Raw genomic sequence first — 15,233 nt, 5'->3', positions numbered from 1 at the left:
TTTTATGGACAATTGGACTGTGTGGTCTTCACGTTGGATGTTCCTTAAGCACTGGTGTAAGGAATGTGAAACAAACAGGTTTTATATCAGTAATAAAAGAATATTTCAGTAATACTAATATCTAATAAAATTCCAGTAAAAGGATCTTATTTGTCAATATTCTGAGATTTATACAAGGAATAAGTTTTTCTATTTGTACTGTCTCTCTTCTAACTCTCTTTTCCTGCTGATATGTCTGTGTTTATAAGTCATGTCCCCAGCGGAATGCAAGTAAGACCTCTCTGGCCAAAAACATAGAAAGATCAATTGAAATAGAACTCTGAGCAAACAACAGACCAATCAGTATTTTGTTGCCGTGGAGACTGGAATCTACAAACACTTCAGGACGATGTGATTTCCATTACTAACCTTGTATGTAGTGAGATTGCAATTGATTTGCAACCCCACGAGACAGAACCTTTGTGATGTTATTATACAGTGCATAGTTTGTATTTCTGACTAAATACGACACCCTTTAGCTAGATCCTATGAAATGTCAAAACATCCCTATTTTAAGCAATTTATCATACCATTCCTCAAACTATTACACAGTGTGGTGTATTTAACTATATGTTACAGATAACATTGGCATGCTGGAGCTCATGGCAGAGAATAAATTGTAGCCTACAGGGTATTTATTATCTTAAGATGTCCTGCAAGCTGCTTTGGATTGGTGGTTAGCCAAAATGTACAGTCAAATGTACAAGAGGTGATGATAAGTTCTGTTTTATCCAGGTTTAGTTTCAGAAATCTGTCAGACATCCATGATGATATGGCTGACAGGCAGCATGAGACCTTATCCAGGACTGAAGGAGACAAGTCAGGGGTGGACAGATAGATTTAAGTGTCATCAGCATACAGATGGTACTGTAAGCCAAAGGAGGATATGAGACTACCGAGGGAGGAGAACCGGTCCAAGGACTGACCCTTGGGGAACACCAACAGTGAGGAGAAGTGGAGAGGAGGAATTATTATTGAAAGAAACTTGAATGGAGCAGTCAGGAAAGCAAACCAAGCGAGAGTAGTGTCACTGATACCAATGGAGTGCATGATTTGTATTAGAAGGGGGTTATTAACAGTGTCAAAAGCAGAGGAAAGATCAAGGAGAAGAAGGAGGGAAATGTTGCCTTGAGACTTAGCTCTGATGAGGTCATTGGCCACTTTAGTAAGGGCTGTTTCAGAGGATTGGGCAGCTAGAAAACCAAACTGAGGGTTAAGGAGAGAGTTGGTGCTCAGGTAATCGGTGAGTCTTTTGTAGACAAGGCGTTCAAGAAGTTTGGAGACATATGGGAGAAGGGATATAGGACGGTAGTTAGAGGTTAGGGAGGGGTCCAGTGAGGGTTTCGGTTGAATAGTTGGGTTAGGGCAGGGGCCAGCATGGAGGAATGGGCAAAGAGTAGATCAGAGGGAATTTGGTCAAGTGGACAGGTAGTAGATTGAGATGATGAGAGAAGAGAGGAGACTTTGTCCACAGTAACAGGGCTGAGGGAGGCCAGTGATGATTTACAGGTGGAAGGGGTGGGCATCTTTGGATGGGCTCGGTGAGCAGAGACATCTTGTCTGATTTTGTCAATTTTATTTCTAAAGTAGGTGGCAATGTCTTGGGCAGAAAAAATTGTTGTGGGGGGAGCAGGGGTGGGGTTTAGGAGGGAGTCAGTTGTCGAGAACAGGTTGCGTGGGTTGGAAGCTTTCAGAGGAAATGACAGCGGAGAAATAATTTTGCTTGGTGACAGTGAGCTCAGTGTTAAAGCTTTGTAGCTTGGCTTTGTAGTCCATGAAGTCAGCGCTAAGGCCAGATTTCCTCCACTTGCGCTCATCTGCACGAAGTCTTTTGTAGCTGTTTGGTGTGACTGTTGTGCCAGGGTCCCTTATGCGTACAATAAACATGTGGCAAACTGAAGTCCATGAAAGCTGGTCCTGTAACAACAGTTAAAGTTTAGAGGTTACAGTTAAAGAGGCTTCTGGGCATGGTGAGCTCCAGGAGTAGGATATGATGATTCAGTCAAAGAGATGGTTTGATGAAAGAGCAGTTCAGAATGGCAACAGCAGGGGATGAGTTGGAGTCCAGTTGGATGAATCAGTCCAGAGGTTTATAATTTGGCACTTAAGATTTGGGCACGTGATCGGGGTCCCAACGTGACCTTGCCTGTTGTTTAAATAGAAGTGCTTTGGGCCCTGATTATGGATGGACTGATCAGAGTAACAAGGAATTTGGGATATCAGTTGAAGCTGAGGAGGGGAGGGGTTTCTAGAGCAATAAGCATCAATGTGCAATAAGCTGGAACTAGGTAGAAGTGAACAGATAAATCAATGGGGAGATTAAAGTTGGTGCAATAAATCCATCTACAATGGGAGATGTACCATATACAATCAGATGAGGGCCATGACCTGCCCACCCTCATCCTCGGTGACTTTAATGTTGCAGTGGATGAGCCCAACCAACGTATTATTTTTAATATTCAGCGTTTTAACTGGTATGCAAGTGCTAGGCCCCGTCTTATTGATCACTAACCTTTGTATGACTGAGGCCACTATATGCAGGACAGAAGAAATGTTATTAATTGACAATAAGATTTAGTACAATGTTTAAAATTCCAGCTGATACTTCACAAAATCAAATAGGCTCACATTTAACAACCTTTACAATGGTAATGGACAGCCTTGATTCTATTACATTTCCAATAATACTATATAGGTAAAAAACAAAAGACATAAACAGTTATTTTATTTATTTTTTCATTTATTGGTGGAATATTGACAGAAGCTTATCTCACTGTACAGCACTCCCAGTCCTGTTTTTCTCACTGCAGAAAATTAAACCTTGCAGTGTAAAAGGAACAGCGACACAGATTTCACAGGTCAAGGCTGGGTGAAGAAAAAGACCTTCCTTCTAAGTTCAGCTTTAAATGTAAGATGCATGCAATATGCCAATGCCAACATTTGGATGTTTTGCTGTTAATAGTGGGTCGGACTTTAAATATATACATCTTCACCCCCATTTACAGCTCATCTCTGTGCACAACCCATTTTTTACGGCCATCCCTAGCTCACCCCGACACCCCTGTCCACAGTTCACCTCTGCTTCTTCGTCCACAGCTCACCTCTGATCTCAAGTTCTCAGCTCATCTGTGCACCCCTATTCACAGCTCACCTCTAAACCCCCCATTTGCAGCTAACCATTGTTCCCCTCATCTACAGCTCACCTCTTTATCTTTTGTTCCTCTTCCACATTTTACCTCTGCTCATGACCATACCAGTGCTCAGCTCTCCCCATCACTCCAGATTCCACCCTTTCAACATCTTTAAATCTTGCCATTTACACTCTTGATTTACTGTCCCTAGGTATCCTAATATAATCCTTATAGCCTTGGAAAGGATAAAGCTACAAACAAAATCTGCAGCAAAGTCACTCTGTGATGAAAAGTAGAAATTGCATGACCTCATCCAATGCATTAGGCAATGGCATGCCTACATAATATACTACGTTTGTGTCCCCTGATCAGGAAGTTAATGGAAATCCCCTTCATTTACTGAGTGCATAAAACAGAAACAGAATATTTTGTCCACTTTTGGCTGGAGTGACTCTGGATGCCTAAAAAACAACCATCTACATAAACACTCTCACAATCTACAACTTACTTTGGGAAAAGTGAGCAGAATTGCAATTGGTTGCTACAAGCACATCTATTTTATCATTTAATAAAAGTCCCTAGATTACATTTGATTTTGTATTAATATAGCTCTGCATGTGATATCATCTATCCTTGCACAGCTCGACTATAAACTAGAAACATATTAGGCAAACATGCTGTTTTACTGTATACTGAAATATGTATTATTATTCAACTATGTTATTGAGCTCTTCATGGCTTTTTATATTTGTTGCTATTATAGTTTATTGTACTAAAGAGAAATATAAAAGCTCACTGGTAACTGATACAGGCTATAATTGATTAATGGGCCACAATAGGGCTCTATAATAACCTTATTGTTTGTGACATATTTAAAATGTATTTTTTCGTAGCTATGTAAGAAAGTATTTTTTAGTTTCCTAGGAAATAAAGAATAGTATGGTAATGTCTATTAATTTACAAACAGTATCAGATCAATTTACTCTGTTTCATGCAAATGCTGATACTATAATTGTATTTGAGAAAGATGTAGGCTGAAATCCAGAGGGTACAATTACTAAGTGTGGATATTTGGCACATACTTGTTATCATAATTATATTTACTATTCAGACACCCCTTTCAGATTATTGTCCACATGTGTTTCCTTTAAATGTTACTGGTAATGCTATGGCATACAAAGTTATTTTAGACAATAGTGATCTTCCAACCATGTGACAACAGTTTAGGGAAGGCTCTTTTTTCATTTTTAGCATAACTGTGCCCATGTGCACAAATCCAACTTCATAAGGACATGGTTTGATGTGTTTGGTGTAAAAAAAAGGCCAAATGGGCACAAATTCCAACAGACACACTAAAATCGTGTGAAAATCTCAAAAGAGTAGAAGCTGTTGTAGTCACAAAGGGACTATAATGTTCATTTATACAGGGAACCATACTTACAAGCCCAGCAAATCCTACATTGTCCTTTTCATATGCCACCATCTTTTTCATTTTCTGTTCCTGCTTCTCCGATTATCCGCTTTCTGATGCACTGTTTCACATGTGTGAAATCAATAGGTTGCAAAGTATATTGTTCTAGGGCCTCCTGGAATACTGACTTCGCAATTTTAGGAGACTTCAGTAAGGTTTAACTGCATGTACAAGGTGACATCAGAGGCAGGGCAATGTCAACCTTACCTAAATAAAGAAAGAATAAGTGGAGGGATTTCTTCTTTAAAAAAAATCTAAGTACTTTATTTATATAACAGAGTGGTAGGGAGAGAATGAAGGAAGGAGGAAGTTTATGGAGGGAGAACATGTTTCAACTGGAAGGTCTGCTTACCAACAGGGGTCCTTACATACAAGAAGAAAAGAAAATCTTCCAATATATTTTACTGCAAAAATAATTTAAATCAAAACCACTTATGTGAAAGCAAAAAACAACATGGGTTTACACTGGTAGACAGAGTAGCCAAATGACAAAATGTAACCACCCAGAGAGAAAATTCTTCAAACTCTATTCATATATCGTGCAGAATTCCAAACCACAAGCCAGAGATATGTTTAATTGGTGGTAGCGAAAAACACAGTAATTTTAGATAATAAAAATGCCTCGGCATTCTATAAATAGCAACCTTGTATTATAGCAGTGTGGAGAGAAGTTGCTTTAACCATCTGGGTCTTAAAAATTATTTAAAGCAGAATTTTAAACTTTAAACACAATTCAAACATATTTTTGTGCAAGTAGGTAAAAGCTAGTAGTAAGCAGGTTTATTTTCGATTAGGACAACATAAAATAGAATTTTTCTATGGCCACTCCAAAATAAATGTCATATCTATACGCTTCTGCATTTAAGAAATCCATCAGGAATACAAATAAAAACAAATCAAAAATCCAAAATTGGGAAATGTATCCCTACAAGTTTTATAAGAAATAAAACAGATCTTTTGAGGGGGAGTAAGACACTACTTTAAGTTTGATTCTACTTTTGATTCTATGTCCCCATTCCTAGAATGAATTAAGCACTGTTAGCATCTAAACTAATACACTCTAAATACCTTCCCACTCTAAATGTCCATCCCAAGATGAAGTTGAAGATCTTTATTACAAGTTTTCACAAGCAAATGATTTCAAATAAACAAGTGCTAGATTCCTCATTGTATGTAAATAGGTTCAATACAGTTGATGATGTTCTTATTTGATATTTTTTTTTTTTTATATTCGGCTACTCTTCTGTGTTTATTGATACTTCCTGTTCACCCTCTAGACGTCACATTATCACTTGGCTTCCATTGGTAGCATTTGGGATTTGCCCACTGCCAGAGGAAAATGAGGGCACAAGAGACCCATGAAAACTCTAATAATAGTAATTATTATTATTACATAGTAATAACCCCTCCCTCAAAGAAGCTCACTATCTAATGTCCCTACCATAGTCATATGTCTTTAATACAGTCTAAGGTCAATTTTGGGGGGAAGCCAATAAACCTAACTGCATGTTTTTTGATTGTGGGAGGAAATACTCGCTGAGATTTAAACCTGGGACCCAGCGCTGCCATGGCCAGAGTGCTGCCTGGTGGCTCACAATAATAATAATAATAGAATTATAAAAACTATTGAAATATATATATATTCATTCATGGAGAGAGAATTAGCACTCTTTGGTTTGGATTTATAAAATATCAATGAAAAGGTTTTATTTTAGTTTTCTGTTTTCTCCAATATTTGTATTGGGCACAAAAAAAACAAAAAAACAAAAAAAAAAACAGAAATTACTTAGGGATTCACATTAGAAGAAGAACACCATCCAATGGTCATATTTACCACATCTTCCACTTCCTGGTATAAGCTTAAACAGATCATAATGACTGCGAAGGATTAACTGTATAAATCATTTTCCCATCAGTAAGGGTATGCTTTACAGTTAAATGCTAAGGGCAATTATTTTAACAGCAAAATAATAAAATGACCAGAGTGGTTGGAAGGAAGCACTGGGCTTTGCATGGATGAAAAGAACCCAGTAGACTAATACGGGCTGCATTCAGCGGAGCATGTTATGGTCTGAGTCATAAAACATTCATTAGGTTGGATACCTGCCTCTAGATAATTTAGTGTAATTTGTTTGCCAAGCCAGAGCTGAAGGGATTTAAGCAGTGCTGTTATTTATAGGTATCTTTAAATGAGCAAACACGAAATATATTGACATTATATAGAGGCAGGTTCATTTAATTTACTCTTATTTATAGTCTTCTAAAGGAAATATGAAATATGAAGAATTGTTATTATTAATCTTTAATGGTCCTACAAATGTAACTGTGACCACAAATACATTTGTTAGATGTATAGTTATTGTTTCAGTCTGCTAGAGATAGATAGAGATAGAGATTATATAAATAATGGCAGGCTGGTAAGGTTTCAGATATGGTGGTATGTGTCAGATGGAGAGGTCATCTTGTTTGGGTGGCAAAAAAAGGATTGCACAGCTGGTTGTGAAGACAACAGAACAATGTAGACAAGAGTCATACACAACCATTAAAGAGGCAACTTGGTGCCATAAATAGGATCCCATCAAAAGGAAGGTGGGCACCTTAGTCAAAGCTTCAGGAAGTTAACTGGGCAGGCAAATCATTTATCAGGCATGTCGTAAGGGGTGAAGTCATAAAAAAAGCAGAAACGGTACATGCCCAATCCACTACACCCCTGCCTGTGTCACTGAAAGTGGAAGACACCTCCCCCAGAGTGACATCATGATACCAGAACCCGCGCACTCTCCTATTGCAGGTCTGAGTCTGGGCGGGATGTGTTCAGAGATACAACCCGCCCACCACCCTGAGCCTGCAATCCATACGGGAAACATGGTCCAAGGCTCTGGCTGGTGTGTCCCTCAGGCTGGGTCCTTCTCCTGACCCCGTAGGGGGGGGCAGACTGGACAGAGTCATGGACCACTAAAGAATTCTTTTTAAAAAAGTGGGGGCATGATGTTCCCACTCATGCCCCCCCCACCACACCCCTGTATGTCATCCTCTAGTAGTAATGTAAAGGCAGTAGATATCTACTCAAGGTAAGCATCCACATAGAATCATACATTTAAAACAAGGCTTCTGTGAAAGATATGAATCCGGGGCTTCCAAACAATAAACTCATACACATCATTGCAGACTTTACATCCCATGTATACTGAAATTTTCAAGCCTATCATATTGGAAACCCGGTATAAATATGACTCCTACCTGTCAAAATGTTGCTTGACACATGGCTGAGTACTTGTTTTGTTGGAAAGCAACAAAAAAGCAGAGATAGGAAGTAACATTCTAATCATGTAATTCCACTACAGAGCATTTTGGCAGAACTACCAATCACAGTACACAATATGAAAATGGTTCTTATACCTATGTCTGTATAAACAGCATGTACACAACAATTGTTAATGGATATCAGTTCAAACAATTCATATCTGTATGTGAAGTGATGGTGCAGCTTTCTGACCAGCTATTAATAGGCAACAAAAAAGAGCTTGAAATAAAGTTTAATGATCACACATTCAGTAGGCTCACTTCATAATTCTGAGTTTATGAAACAGTGCATTGGCTCTTATATATATATCTTAGCCTCAGACTTTTTGAAAGAAGAAAAATGCACTGCCTACAATTTTGTGAAAAATCTTGATAAAGCAGCTCACCTTAAATCCCAAATGTCTACACAGTACCTTTTCCACCACAAGATATCTCAAGCCTTGCAGGTTAAATGATTCCCAGAGCCAATGTCCAGATAATTTCAACTAGGTGAAATTTGACCACAAAAGCTGAATTTTGATATTGGAACAAAAAAGTCAAACTCTGCATTAAACTTTTCTCTTTTTTCCCCTTCTATGATCACCAAATGATTGAACTATTGCAAAGCCCCCCGAACATGGTATTGTCACCATAATTGCTGGGGGGGGGGGGGGGCTCAAAGTAATCTGTTGGTACATGCTTTATATGAAAAAAAAAATCTGTGAAATCCAGATAAAAGCTAGCAAGAAGTGGTAATTTGCATGGAATTATGCATCACAATAATAACTTATCTATTCCCTCATAATAACTCATCCAATTACTAAATGAGTAATTGACAGATTCTGCAAATGAAAACAAACCAGCCAGCAAAGTATGTGCATAGGAATGGCTGGGGAAGCTATAATCAATCTGGTCCACACCTACATCTTTATGGAATTTTCCTACCATGTTATTTTAACGATTTGTGTATTAACTCCACTTTTATGTAATACACAAAATAATTCTAAATGTTTCTCTATAGAATACAATCATTTTTTCTCAAAATTGTGAATGTATGAAAGTATAACATTTAAGAGAATATTGCTGAATAACAAGGGACAAAAATATTTTGTTGACTGAAGGTGATGCCCATGAGATGAACTCCAAGGCAATTTCTGAGGCCTCCCACTTCTTTTAACATATATTTTACACCTTTACTATAACTTCAATAACTTAAAATATAACATGCTTTTTAATAGGTGGTATATGGTCCCACAGGCTATGATAACCCTATAAGCAATTGACCCAAAAAATCAGTGGCCATAGATACATCATTCAGAGCCACCCAGCTCAGAGAAGAGCCAAAGAGAAACAGCATCCTGACATATACAGTAAGCAGCCCGAAAACTTTGAAAATGCTAAGTGCCAATATACTACTAGTCAGGACCACATAGGGGAAAGTGGTCAATTAAAGAGGAGAGAAAGGGGCCTAGAGTTAGAATTTCATCTCCTGTTCATTCTAAAGGTATTTTCATGCATATAATCACATTCATTGAAAACAGTAGTAATCAAAGCATCACTGAACAAAAATGTAACACAAACGAACACAAAGGACCTGATTTTCATAGCTTTCCAAGGCTGGAAAATATAGACTGTTATGAAAGAACCTATTATGGGTGATCAAGCAAAAATGAAATGGATTCCTTAAAATTAATTTGCTATTTTTTAACAAATATTTTCAATCCTGGCTAAATCCATTTCAGGTTAGCCAGATCACCCAGGTTCTCCCATGATAGTCAATCTTCTCCAGTCTTTTAGAGCTTTCATAAATCAGGCCCAAAATGTTCCCTAATTTTTCTGTGTTTTTTGAACCAGCAATGCAATTTATAACCTATGCTTGGTGGTGGATGATCCTTTTTTACACTTGTTATAGTATAATAAATTTATTTTGGCATCAAATTGTATTTATCGGTTAACAATTTTTTGGTATTTTTTTATATTCTTTAAAAAATACTTTTGAATGCACTTTTACTTATAACTGCTGTCCGGCAGTCAAATCTGCAAGCTTGTTTTTTTTTACGAATGCTGACCTGGCTGAAAATTTCTATAGACATGACATATATATTTATGTATCCATTATAGAGTTTACGGGGATAAAACAGCAGCCTCTGCGGGGGTAGTGTTTAGGTCTTAGATAATTTTCTCTGCTTGCTTCCCAGTATGTATATGTAACCTGTGAAAGAACAAAACACGTGCTCTGTGCTGCCATATGGAAAAATCATTAAGGCAGGCACAGAGGAATGTTTTCATAGAAACATTACCTACTTCAATGTAATGCCGAGATGCCTTTATAGCAAAGTTTTACCAGGTCATGCTGTGATGAACCATCTGTCTCTAAAAATTCACAGCGGGATACCTGTTTCAACGTGAACTGCTCAGATGTAAATACCCCATTGTGCTTGTCTTAAATTAAAAAATAAAAATGATTGGACAGACCATTGTAGGTGGAAAGGGCAATGAGTTTCATATTAAATGCATTTTCTTCTTCTTTATGTTTATTTTCTTTCTAGCCTAGATCTTCTTAAAATCAAATTTTGGCTTTTTCATGGGATTTTGATTTTCATGAGATTTTTTCCTAAGGCTCTCTAAACTGTTAGTGATTAGAAGTGTAATGAGGGAGTCAATTATAAAATTGAAAGATTGGCTGTAATAACATATTTCTAGTCCCTTGTTCATGCTGGTGTACAGTATATAGGAAATGTGTCCCGGAATGACTAATGGTGTAAAATGCAAAGACCCGGAGGTTGATTGCTAAGCAAGTCATGATAAAATACCCATCTGAGACTCCAGAACTAATGGAATGATAAGATTGTGTTACTGGCCACGTGTTGTAGAGAATATTATGAATAATTTTGCCATAACAATTAACTGAACTGAACTCTAGGTAGACAGTAAATATGAAGATAAAATATGCACGGTTCCCCACTCTCTGGAATGATCTTCCTCATCAATTTGGCTTGGTCCTACATTCTGCATACTTAAAAGGCCCTTAAAACCCATCTTTTCAAACTTGCCCACCCTTCTGTCTCCTAAACCCCCACTACTTCCCACCATTCCATATCTCCCCTCCTATTGTGTGCTGCATCTCACCTCCTAGATTGTAAGCTCTTCTGGGCAGGGTCCTCTCCTCCCTCCGTGCCACTGTTTGCATCAGTCTGTAATTTGCAACCCTTAATATTAATAAAATATTAAGAATAATAAGAATACTAATAATAAATAAAATACATGCATGTGTGCTGATTAACCTGCTGAAAGATTTGTGTTTATAACATTCCAGTCCTGTGGTCTATACAGCTCAACATTCAACATGTGATCTTTTTCTACTGTAGTTTTACATGAATTTATAGATGTTCTCACCATCCCTACTCTGTGACTGGACAGTAAATAGAGAAAATTCTTCTACAGGGTAATTGTTCTACATAACAAACACAAATGGCATTACTTTTCACAGTTTGATGACTGCTAAAGCCACCTCTTGAAGTTTATCATTTTTACAATACTTCAGTAGTGCCACCACAACATGATTTGTAACCAGATTTGTGGCTTTAGGACCTTATAGTTACAATAAACACGTCCATGACCATAAAAAACAGTATTTATCATCATACAATGGACTTGTCCAGATGGTGACATTTACATATTCTGGCCAGCAGCCAGAAAGCACAGAATCATCCAGACCCAGCAGATGCTGTTGAACAAAACTAGCGAGTAATATGAAGAGCCCCAAGACAACTTATTGCATAGAAAGTGATTGGCTCTTGACATACACTAAATACACAATGTTGTCATGAAACACTGATAGTTATATCGCTACTGCATGCAGATTTTGGTGACTAATTGTGCTTTGACCCTGTATCCTACAATGTGCAGCAAACTAAGCTGTCAAACTTTGGTAACGAAGCACAGCACTTGGCTGTTATGGAGCTCTCATGATTACACTGTGGGAGCCTTGTTCTCCCTGTGTAATCTGCAGCACAGATCTATCAATTTAAAAGCAGGGGTCCTTCTCTGTGTTCATATATGGACAAATTACTTGTAAATGTAAATACAAAAACACATTTTGATCCTTATCAACTTTTTTGCTGTTTTTCTAGTTTTGTGTGTGTGTTAAATTTGATTGATTTGAAAATACTTTGCACCACAAACATGGTTTTGGTGCTTATATAAAAGAGACAATTCACAGAAGTTTGTAGTAATAAATACAATTTAGTTTTAAATGCTTATTTGCCTTTTAAATAAACTAAAAGTGACAATTCAAAAATAAAAATATAAAAAAAGTAAATAGTAAAAAGCTACGATTGGGCAACACACATTTGCACCTTTACGTTGAGTGCCACCACTGCTCCCCTTGCAGGATGTAAACATTCAGATAGGGCAGATCTGCAGAATGGATGTAAGTATGCAACTGGGGAGGGCAGGGTACTTTTTAATAGTAGATCAATATCTTTTGTTCCAGGAACCTGGAAGATTCCCCACCACATAATCCAAACAATTGTTTTATGAATTTAAAATGGTGCTGTTGTCTAAATGGCTCATTCACCAGATAACAAGAAATTGATTTTCTCAATTGGAGAATTTTTGGTGAATGTGAGACTTACAGCTTTATAAATAGACCCCATTCATAATCTTATTAGTTATTTTGGGGCTCTTTGCTGTCATAACACTCATTAGGAAGAAATGCATACAATGTTTTATTTGTTTTTCACACTTGTGTGTTGAGAGGTGAGCCTAAAAATCCCCAAAAGGATATCTCTTTTTAAAAACAGGTTGTCTTCTTATAATATATTCAGGCATATTAACCAATTTTGCAAATATAGGACTTTATATTTTTTTATGTATTATATTTTTGCTTTGGCCCAGTCCAATGTAAACATTGCTCTCTTTAAATTCAGATGGTCTATAGTCTGCATTGCAGGTTGTGTGGAACAACAGACCAGGAATGAGGGCCAGAAAGGTATCAAAATGTTCTCCAGATGTGTATTCTGAATTTCACAATTAGCTGTCTGCAATCAGTATGAATCCAAGATGGCAGAATTGAGCTGATTTTAACAAGCAAATTGTGAATAGACAACAGCACAATTTTATAACATCTTTTTGAGCTCTGTAGTGGGGAATCTTCCAGGTCCTTGTGTTTTCAAAGGCAGTGATTTGCTTCTCGATTGGAGAAGGTTTGGTGAATGTGAGATTCACTGCTTCATAAACAGTCCTTTATAACCCATTAGGAAGAAACACATCCAATAATGTAATTGCCATCACAAATAAATTTACCACACAATACTAAGCCAGTAGAGATTTCATTATTAGCATGTCATCTTTAGAATTATTATGGGTTCCACTAATAAATGTAAATAATTTTCTAAATAATGCACAATTTGTGTACCATTGAAAGCCTGTTGTGTCCCGGTCACATATTTTATCTAAAGATTAAGGTGAGATTAACCTCATCCCCTCACTTCTCCTGCTGTTTCTCCTTACATGAATGATTAATGAGATGTAATCTGAGTGATAATCCATTGGCCACCCAAGGTTTCTAAACCATTAGACATCGCCTGATAATCCTTCCCAGCTAGAAATATTGTGTTAGCTGTAAAATGTCCCTGTAATAGTCATAACTTTTGTGGCTGCTAAAAGCTCTGTGTTTATAGACGCTGTTTTGTGAGAAGCTACGGAAATGGAGAAGTGATTTGCCATTAGGTGCCTACTTTGAAGTTGATATATATGTGACAGTGTGGTATTGATCGGCTGTGTGGCAGTGATTTATAGTTCAGCTCTAAACACAGAGGTCAACTAGAAACTGAGTAAGCTTGTTGCTGAAAATTTATGAGACATTCCAATATAGGTTAATCAAAAAGAGATCCTGCTTTTTAATTGTGTATGTATGATTTCATCTTCCTGCAGGTCACCTTTCAGAGAAATAAAAAGTTTGTCACTTCTCATACACACATAAAAAGCAATAATGGTCTAACAATGTAAGACAGTATTTAGAAGCATATACCTCAGTAACAAATTTGAAATTCAGCAGTTATTTAGGCCAAAACTTAAAATGCCCAAAAGGATATCTCTTTCTTTAAAAAAACTGGTTGGCTTATTTTAATATATTTGGGCATTCCAACTGATTTTGCCAGTAAAACCCTTTATATTCCAATTTGCTTTGACCAAGTCCAATGTAAACATTGCTGTCTTTAAATTCAGCTAGTCTGCATTGTAAGTTCTATGAAACAAAAGGGCTTCAGACCAGGAAGGTATCTATCTACAGTCATTAATGATCCAAGATGGCAGAATTCAGCTAAACTTGAACAAGCAATTTGTTATCCATTGGATGAGCCAATAGACAGCAGCACAATTTTGAAATGAAACATCTTTTTGGGTACACCACATTGTAAAGAAATTACTTCCCAGTTGTAATGGATGATAGAATAGTTCCATATTTTGCCAGAGCTATTGCACTAAAATATAAAGAAGCTTGGTGAATAACTCAAAAAACATAAGTCAAAAAAATCGTCATTGTAACCTGAAATGGACAGTGTCTGATCCATGGCACATGTCAATAGAGTTGCCACCTTCTAGATGCGTGGTCAAGCACAGCTGTATATCACATTACCCGGAGTGTAGGGAAACAGCCAGCCAAATATCTAGAAGCTTCCTTATTATTTCCTTATAAAAGTGTCAGTTTTCCTTAAGAAAACTGACACATTGGGCCTGATTTATTAAAGCTCTCCAAGGGTGGAGAAGATACACTTTCATCAGTGAAGTTGGTTGATCCAACAAACCTGGGATCAATTACTTCAAAGTCATTTGCTATTTGTTAGCAAATTTTTAAATCGTGGACCAAACTAATTCCAGGTTTTTTTGAATCACCTAGCTTCACTGTTTAAAGTGTATCTTCCCCAGCCTTGGAGAGCATTATTAAATCAGGCCCATTCCTTAGATTCACAGAGAATCAATTGGTATGTGCGCTACATTTGTAGAGGTCATCATTGGTACCTTACCTTGTATGCTGGGTGGGCTGAGTTATTTTTTGTTTCCAATATTGAGTTGATGGTGGATGTACAGATAGAGTGTACTAAACCGGTCAGAGCAAATACCATAACGAACACTGGAAGGCAGATTAAAAGCATAGGAGGGGTACTAAACATTGTTAGAGAGTCAATATTATCAGCAATTTCCAACCAATAAAGGATAATTTTCCATTATTTACACAATTTAAATTCTACATTTTAGTGCATATAATCTACATTTTCCTCTAAGCATCACCAACATCTCATTGAAGC

The sequence above is a fragment of the Pyxicephalus adspersus genome, chromosome 11 (genome assembly GCF_032062135.1).
Source record: "Pyxicephalus adspersus chromosome 11, UCB_Pads_2.0, whole genome shotgun sequence".
Taxonomy (NCBI): Eukaryota; Metazoa; Chordata; class Amphibia; order Anura; family Pyxicephalidae; genus Pyxicephalus; species Pyxicephalus adspersus.
This window is presented reverse-complemented; position numbering follows the sequence as displayed.